The sequence below is a fragment of the Parasteatoda tepidariorum genome, chromosome 1 (assembly GCF_043381705.1).
Source record: "Parasteatoda tepidariorum isolate YZ-2023 chromosome 1, CAS_Ptep_4.0, whole genome shotgun sequence".
NCBI lineage: Eukaryota > Metazoa > Arthropoda > Arachnida > Araneae > Theridiidae > Parasteatoda > Parasteatoda tepidariorum.
Window position 1 is genome coordinate 7,979,907 of NC_092204.1, and position 8,831 is coordinate 7,988,737.

General features: G+C 34.0%; 1 protein-coding gene across 1 annotated transcript in view; it reads right to left on the minus strand.

Moving 5' to 3' along the window:
* The window catches only part of LOC107447362 (sodium-dependent transporter bedraggled), a 113,053-nt gene extending 106,770 nt beyond the window's left edge, over window positions 1-6,283 (minus strand). Inside the window, exon 1 of the mRNA XM_071184970.1 lies at window positions 6,256-6,283. The gene's annotated coding sequence lies outside the window, so the exon portion shown is untranslated. The remainder of the gene's footprint in view (window positions 1-6,255) is intronic.
* Window positions 6,284-8,831: the final 2,548 nt, after the last annotated feature.

Consider the following 8,831-nt stretch of genomic DNA (forward strand, 5'->3'; position numbering starts at 1 on the left):
CTGAGGTATCTGGTACCAAGCGCTCACCAACTGGTCCTGCAATTCCCTCACATTGCGAGGGGGTAGCGTGGCAGCACGAATTTGGTTTTCCAAGTAGGACCACAAATGCTCTATTGGATTAAGGTCAAGGGAATTTTGGGGGCAAGACATGACTTGAAAGTCACTGGAATGTTCCTCGACGATTCGATCCTTATGACATGGTGCATTATCCTGTCGGTAAACACCGTCCCCCGCAGGAAAAACTGTTGCCATGTGTTACGAAACTAATTACTTTCGAATTGACAAACGAATTGTTACTTTTAGAAACATTTATTAGGACGTAACACAAACACATACATATTAACACAGAAAACCAAGACATAATAATTTTCATTAATTCCAATTACATAGGGGGCGCTGCTGGATACGAATATTCATTACAAACCTGGGCGAGCCCACTGTTATAGATTGGAGGGTGGTCATAATGTAATGGCTCTTCGGTGTATATCAGCTTTTTACTCACAAATATTTCGAATACATTTGAATCTACTTATTTGATTTGTTAAGGCTGTTTTTCGAAGTCTCCGTCATCATATGAAATGATGCTCTTTTTTGAATGATATGCTATTTTTATAACTGTTGTGAGTTTGCAACTGTTACTCATGACTGTGAGGTCAAGTTTAGCCTAACCAGAGCCAGCAACTGCCTACGATTATTGTGAAAATGGCGCAAAACATCAAAATGGAGAAAGGCCACAGAAAAGCGTATCTGGTCTAATTCTTTAACATTTAAAACTTAAACTTACGCCAATGCTACATTACCTGGGCTCATAAAAATTTGCAAAAACAGAGAATACGACAGTGATTTTGATAATTTTCATCTAGGTAGAAAAATGTCGCCAAATTGGCAATTTTTTAAAAAAAAGTTTAATAACTTTTAAAATATTTAAGTTATTTGTCTGTTCTAAAGCCCAGATAATTCTTCACGGCAAGATTATAGTTTAAAATTATCACATTGCTTCAAGTGTAACTTACAATGCGACTTTTTTTATTTTCCTTGGCGACAGAGCAGATCACCGAAGTCAAGCATCACTGACTGATGTCAGTGTGCGGGTGGGTGACCACTTGGATCAGTCAGCGTAGGGACCGAGGGTGTGCGGTATGGGTCCTCGTTAAACTCTACTAACGTAAAGTGCTCGACTTCGCGTGCAGTTAATCGGGTTACCGAAGTGGGGATGCCATCCCCTCTGCAGAGGATCAAAATTGTGATGGCATGTCTTCGGATCATCCTCAGGGATGTTTCCCAGACCGTCACCAATAGCCCATTGTGCAGCTCTAGCGCGACGTAAATTAACTACAACTCCTCAATGAAAAGTCTACGGAAAAAATTTCATGCCTCCCAGAAGTGATAGTAAATAGAGGAGGTCGCTACACAGCAGAGGTTGTCTTTCTTGGAGGTTTCCCTGTATAAATAACGTTGCTAAAATACTTCGTAACGTTAAAAACGTTACTAAAACTTTTCGTAACAAAATTTCCGTTAAAATTTAAACTTCAATTAATATTATTGTTATAATTATTAACGTTATTCTGTAACAACAAGTTTTGAAAATATTTTGTAAACAAAGCACTATTAACACTATTTTTAAAAGAAATGTTTACACTTTTGCCTCATTCTTTTTTAATCTATTAAAAATTGCAAAATGCTTTCATCAATTTAACTAATGAAACAACTTAATTTGTGATTCAAAATTTGAAAAAAGAGCGAAGAATTCTCTTATTCTTAAAGCTATTGTTAAAATAAATATTAAAGTTTTTTGTGCATCGACAAAAAAAGAAATGAATCAATTTATCCAATCAAAGATTTAAAATAAAATTTTATTGATTTTCTTTCTTTATACAACAGCATAGTTTAATTTGCCATTGTTTTCCAAATGTATTAAAGACCGAAATAAATCAACGTACAGACTTAAATGATCTAAAAAAATAATATAACATAATACCTAGATAATGAAGCCTCTTTGTTTCTGATAATAACGTGGAATTTCCTTTAATTCTAAAATATGATATAAATTATATTTTTGAATTAAACTATAAACGTAAATCTTTTCAAAATTTTATGGATTTTTTTTATTTGTAAATTAAATGTTTTAACACTCATTTCAAGACAATTCTTTGAATAGCTGAAGAATAAGCCATTTCTTATCAATTATAGAAAAAAAGAGTATGATTTATTTTCTTCATATTTATTTTACAAAAAATAGTTTAACAATGAAAAACGTTCATGTACAAAAACAAGTATTGTTAGTTACGTCCGTTAAAAACATTCATAAAATTATACGGCTCTTTCTAAGGTTTTGATAGCAGTTAAGAAATCTTTCTGTGAGATTTATTTTTGTTTATTTCGTATTTTAAACATTTATTAGTTTTGTTAGAAAATTCGAAAACGTTCGAATGTTAGGATCACTTATCGAAGCATAAAAGGAAAAACAGTCTCTTATTTTTAAATATTACACTCTAGGAAAAATCGTAACAATAATTCGAATGCTACGAATTTGCTGAAACCTTAATAAGGTGCTAATTAAACCATAGTAATTAGATTATGAATCGTGTAATTAGATTAAGAAGTACGATAGAGACGCGATAGAGCGTTCGCCTTCCAATGAGGATAACCGAGTTCGAATCCCGGCGATGGCTGGTCGATACGAATTCCGCATCCGGCTTGCACCGACTGACGTGCAATATCCTCAGTAGTAGACGGATCATGGGTTAGAGTCCCCTTGCCGTGAGGCTAACCGTGCGAGATTCTCGTAGTCTTCCTCTCAATGTAACGCAAATGCGGATTAGTTCCTTTCAAAAAGTCTCTTAAAATCAGTACTTTAAAATAGAAAAAAGCAAGTGGTTTGATATTTTTTTAAAATATTTTGCTATTTATTATTTTATTCAAAATTAGCACTTCAAATTGTGACACAGAAAACGTTTTTATACGTTCGAATAAAATTCTTAAAAGCATGTTTTCATTAATAGTTAGTACAGTACAGAACCCGCTATCCGGAATTCAGAAAACCGGAAAACCAAAAAACCGGAACGAAATTTGATAAATTTTCCCGCAATTTAAAAAAAAAAAAATTTTTTTCCTCATAAGATTTTAGGATTTTTCTTTCTTTTTTGAAAGATGTTTACCTTACCATCATTTCAGAAATAATCATTAGTGTATTACCTCATCGTTTTTTCTTATTTTTAAGATTATTTCCAAATATTTTTTTTTAGTTGGGTTTAACACTAAAACACACGGCTTTTTGTAGCGATTCAGAAAACCGGAAAAATCAGTTATCCGGAATAGCGACAGCCCCGATCGTTCCGGATAATCGGTTCTCCACTACTTCAAATTGTGAAAAAAATATGTTTTTATTGTTTGAATAATATTTTTAGAGGCGTTATTTTCTTCAAACGTAATACTTTAAAATGTAATAAAGGAATACGCGTTTTCGAGGTAGTTTCGAAATCGCTTTCTTTATTTCACTTTCAAACTTATGTTGAGGAATAAATAGAACGTTTTTAAAGCACTTTTTTTGGGTGATGAATCAATCTTCAATTATAAAGTCGTTGAATGCGCTCATATTTTGCATGTTTACATATTTTACATGTTTACATATTTTGCATGCTTACATATTTTGCATGTTTACATATTTTGCACTTTCAAGAATTTGCATACATATTAGAATAAAACAAAAACACAGGGCCTAGAATCCTTGTTGGGTAGGACATTGGGCTCATGTTCGAGAGAACATGGAGTTCGAATCCGCCGACTGAAGAATCCCCGTGTATTAAATGGTGACTGGTGCACGCTAAATATGTCGGGGTCACAAATTCCTCACTAACAAATCAACACCTCTGGGGTACTGAATTGGAGATTTATCGTCCTCTGGTTCAGATGAAAATAACGATTTAAGGATGAATGAATGGAGTATGGTTGGGTCCTCCCTGTAAAACTGGCTCTGACGTGTGTGTGGCTGAAATCATATTTTTGGCCACTGAAAAAACTAAATACGCACCCACTGCCTTAAAAATTCGTTTGATTTCAAGTAGGTTTTTCTGGTATTGGCAGTGGCTTTACCCATCTAAATATACTGGATTTTTTTAGCAAACGTTAACTAGCGAAACAAGTTCGTATAAATCTTACCTCAACAGCAGTTACCGAAGGATCAATCTTTTACGCGAACTTTGCAAAATATTTTCAAGCAGTTATTTTCTTTTAAAATTCAAGAAGTTTTGCTTCATATATAAATTAATCGGGGAATTTCCTAACCTTCCGTAATCTTTATCAAACGACATTAAAGTAATGAACTGTTTGTTTTAAGATAAATTAACACTTTAGCTGTTGCAATAGCATTAGGGTTAATCTTTATTGCTTTAAAACAAAGAACTGAATTTACGTTTAATATGAGTTTTATTAGTGTAAAATATCTTGTAATCAAAAGCAAATACATTGATATTTTTCTTTAATTTTTTTTTCTATGTTTTGAGCATCACAAAGTTTGATGCAAGATTCGTCACGCAAGCCACTTTAAAGTATGCATTCACCACACAAAGAGATGAAAATTCAAATCATTAAAGAATGAGTTATATGGTGGCCATTTTGAAGCAATCGCTCTCTCACATTCTTAGAAAATTTAGAGTTGGTTAAATCAAATATCGTGTATATTTGCAACAACCGCAGTTGCACGCAAATTAAATCATCTAAAACTTGATTACACGATATTATGGATCAACTTGAACGGAAACATATTTGAATTAAATTTCTTATAAAGTTTGGAGATTGCACAATATTGCAGATTGCACTTACACAATATTTCGGTTCAACTTGTATCTAACATTTTATATTTTATTTTATAACCGTCGTTGAACAGCCGACCCAATTGTTGGGTTTGCGACTACTAATGTTCAACTACGTAGCCTTGTAATTTTGAACCAGTATTGGGAGAAATTTGCTTCGTGGAGGACTTTTTGATCGAACTAACCCGCATTTGCGTTANGCGAAGTCGAGCACTTTACGGTAGCACAGTTTAACGAGGACCAATACCGCACACCCTCGGTCCCTACGCAGACTGATCCAAGTGGTCACCCACCCGCACACTGACCGTAGCCAGTGATGCTTGACTTCGGTGATCTGCTGGGAACCGTGTCTTAACGATCAGTCCACTGCGGGACTTTATAAAGTTTGGAGATTGCACAATATTGCGGATTGCACTTACACAATATTTCGGTTCAACTTGTATTTAACATTTTATATTTATTTTATAACCGTCGTTGAACAGCCGAGCCCATTGTTGGGTTTACGACTACTAATGTTCAACTACGTAGCCTTGTAATTTTAAACCCTATACAGAAGACAAGGAAACTCCTGGATCGAGTATGGGGAGATATTTGCCTCCGTGGAGGACTTTTTGATGGAGCTAACCCGCATCTGCGTTACATGGAGTGGGAGACCACGAGAAGACTCTAACCGATGATCAGTCTACCACTGAGTATATTTCACGTCAGCACTGTGGTCGGTGAAAGCCGAATGCGGAATTCGTTTCGACCAGCTATCGGGATTCGACCCCGGTTCTCCTGATTGGAAGGCATTGTTGAATTTAACAGTTTATAAAGTTTGTAATCAACTTGCACGATATTATGGTTCAATTTGATTGTTGAATTTAAAATTAAAGATGGCAGTCGAATTACTCGATATTATGGATGCTTGAGCGAAAACATTGTTAAATTTAACTTCTTACAAAGCTTTTAGCCAACTTTCTCAATATTATAGCTCAATTTGAACGAAAAGATTGTCGAGTTTAATATATTATAAAGTTTCTAGCCAACTTTCTCAACGTTATAGTTGAACTTAAACAGAAAAGTTTTTGAATTGAATATCTTATGAAGTTTGCAGCCAACCTGCACGATATTATGGTTCAATTTGATTGTTGAATTTAACATCTAGGATGTCATTCAATTTCTTCGGTATTATGGTTCAACTTGAACGGAAACATTATTGAGTTTAGCATCTTATAAAGGTGGCAGCCAACTTGCAAGATACTATTGTTCAATTTCAATGGAAAAAAATTTGAATTTAATATGTTATAAAGTTTGAAGCCAACTTGCAAGATATTATGGTTCAAACATGATCATATTTTTCCACGTGTCGAGGCAAATTTGTTAGAGCTCAAAATATTGCTTTTAAAAATCAGATTTGAAATATGAAAGAAACATTAAATAGTTGTAAGAAAAATTGACTCACCATTTTTAGTGTTCAATCAGAGGAATTTAAAAACTGTAAAAATAAAAATCGGAAATTAGTTTATAAATAAATGCATACAAAAAAAAAAGGCATTTTACAATTTTGACTGAGACAGCTTATTATAAATGACAAATCTTACTAGTAGGTTGAACACCTACTATATTTGTAAATTGCCCTACGCCCAAATTCTAGGCGAAAGTTCAATGACCAAAATCTTTCAATCCATTGAATATTCAAAATACATGTTCCTTTGTGTAAACAAAGGACATTTTTTTATGATACGCGAATATTATTTCTTATTTAAAATTAGTTAAACTTAATTAAAAATTGAATATGGCTGAGTTTTTTGCTTCTATTTTAAAATTACGTCATATTCAGAATGCATTGTTTGTTTCGTTGAAATCATGCCAATTGTTTTAAGGCTTTTCTCTTCTAATATTAATGTACGTTTATCCCGTACGTACGTTTATACCCATTACACGTAATGTACGTTTACACTCATCCGTAACGAAATTCTTCTAAAATAAACGCATATTTTTAATGAATATTTAAAATTTTTTGAATTAATTGTTTTTTTATATATAAAATAGCATCTTTCAAAATTTAAAACGTTTCAACAAAAGCTCTGCCTGATTAATCCCTATGAAATAGAAAAAGATATATAATGCAAATTGAAAAATCTTGTTTTTTGCAAAATTAGCATTGGAAATAGTTTATTGGAAAAATATTCAGTATTTTCAATTAAATATGATATTTTTCAGACTGATTATTTTAAGTGCGTACGAACCGTGATGGTTTAGACTCTATACTTTAAAGGATAGAGCGTTCGCCTTCCAATGAGGTGAACCGGGTTCGAATATGGTTGGTCGATACGAATTCCGCATCGATACGGTTGGTCGAATATGGTTGGTCGATACGAATTCCACAGTTCTGACGTGAAATATCTTCAGTGGTAGACGGATCATGGGTTGAAGTCCCCTTGCCGTGAGGCTAACCGTTGGAGGTTCTCGTGGTCTTCCTCTCCATGTAACGCAAGTGGCGGTCAGTTCCATCAAAAATCCTTCACAAAGGCAAATTTCTCCCAATACTTGATCCAAGAGTTTCCTTGTCTTCTGGATTGGGTTCAAAATTACAAGGCTACGGAGTAGAACATTAGTAGTCGTAGGCTCAAAAAAATTGGGTCGGCTGTTCAACTCGGGTTATAAAATAAAATATAAGTCCATACGTTATAATTAAAAATGAATGGACATTTATACAATCAGCCTGAACTCGCTTTGACTTATAAGAATGAGCTTAATTATTATGCCGGCGCATTGAATGAAGAAATGCCGTGAATCACATTGATTCGATCAAAGTTAGTTAAATAATAATTGTTTGGATAACTAGGCTAATTATATATATTTTCAAATCAGCCTGAAAGTATCTGGGTTCATTGTAAACTTCCCCAGATATATCACGCTAATTGAGCAATCAATGATGTATTTCCTTATCAGCCTAAAAGTTTTTGGTTTCATTTTAATGAGCCAAAAAAGTTTTACGTGACGAGCATTACTGGGTTTTATTTTTATTTTATAACCGTCGTTGAATAGCCCACACAGTTTCTTTGGGTTTACGACTACTAATGTTCAACTCCGTAGTCTTGTAATTTTGAACCAATCCAGAAGACAAGGAAACTCCTGGATCAGTATCCCCAGAGGTATGATTTGTCATGGGAACATGGAGTATTTTGTGACTCGACAAATTTAACGCGCATCAGCCACCATTTACTACACGGGGAGTGTTCGGCCAGCGGGAATCGAACACTCAACCTCTTGAACATGGGCCCAATGCCCTACCAACCAGGCTATCCCGGTCCCTGCATTACTGGGTTTGAAATAAATTCAAGTATAATAACAGCAACAAAAGATTTACTAATTAACATTTAAAAAAATAAAACAATTAGCAAAATAAAAAAGGGTCTTCAGCAGCCAAAATTTAGAAATATAATTTTTTTCCCGGTTAATGGCGGGCACTTGGGTCTATTTCCCATTGGCCTCTGAAATGCCAGAATTGCTACTCTCGTTACCCAGTGAGCACCTATGGCGGTGGAGCAGCGTCGCCCACGTCATACAACCACAAACCCGTTTATAGGGCGGGTTACATTCACCCAATATAACCCGCCCTATAAAACGGTTGTCAAAAGTTGTAATAGTTTTTTTTATCTGCTCAAATTAGAAACTTTTGACCGTTTAATTAATTTAGTTATCATTAATCAATTTGATAACATTAAAAAAAAAGCTGTTAATGTACAATTTGATAAAATGTGAAACTCAGTCCTGGCATTTTCCTTTATATTTATACTGGCTCTGAAAAAAATTGGTTCTGGATTTTAGTAGAAACTTTTGTAGACCTTTGCAAGTAAAATTAAATTTATAACATTACGGTATCAGATTTGAGCCTGTGCAACAATTAGAAAATTAAGATTAAAAATTTAGCCTAAAATCAAAGATTCTGGAACAATTACCAATATAAGTTCTCATTCTTTACAGAAATTTTATTATAAGTATATTTTATAATACTCAAGAAATGACGCAGTT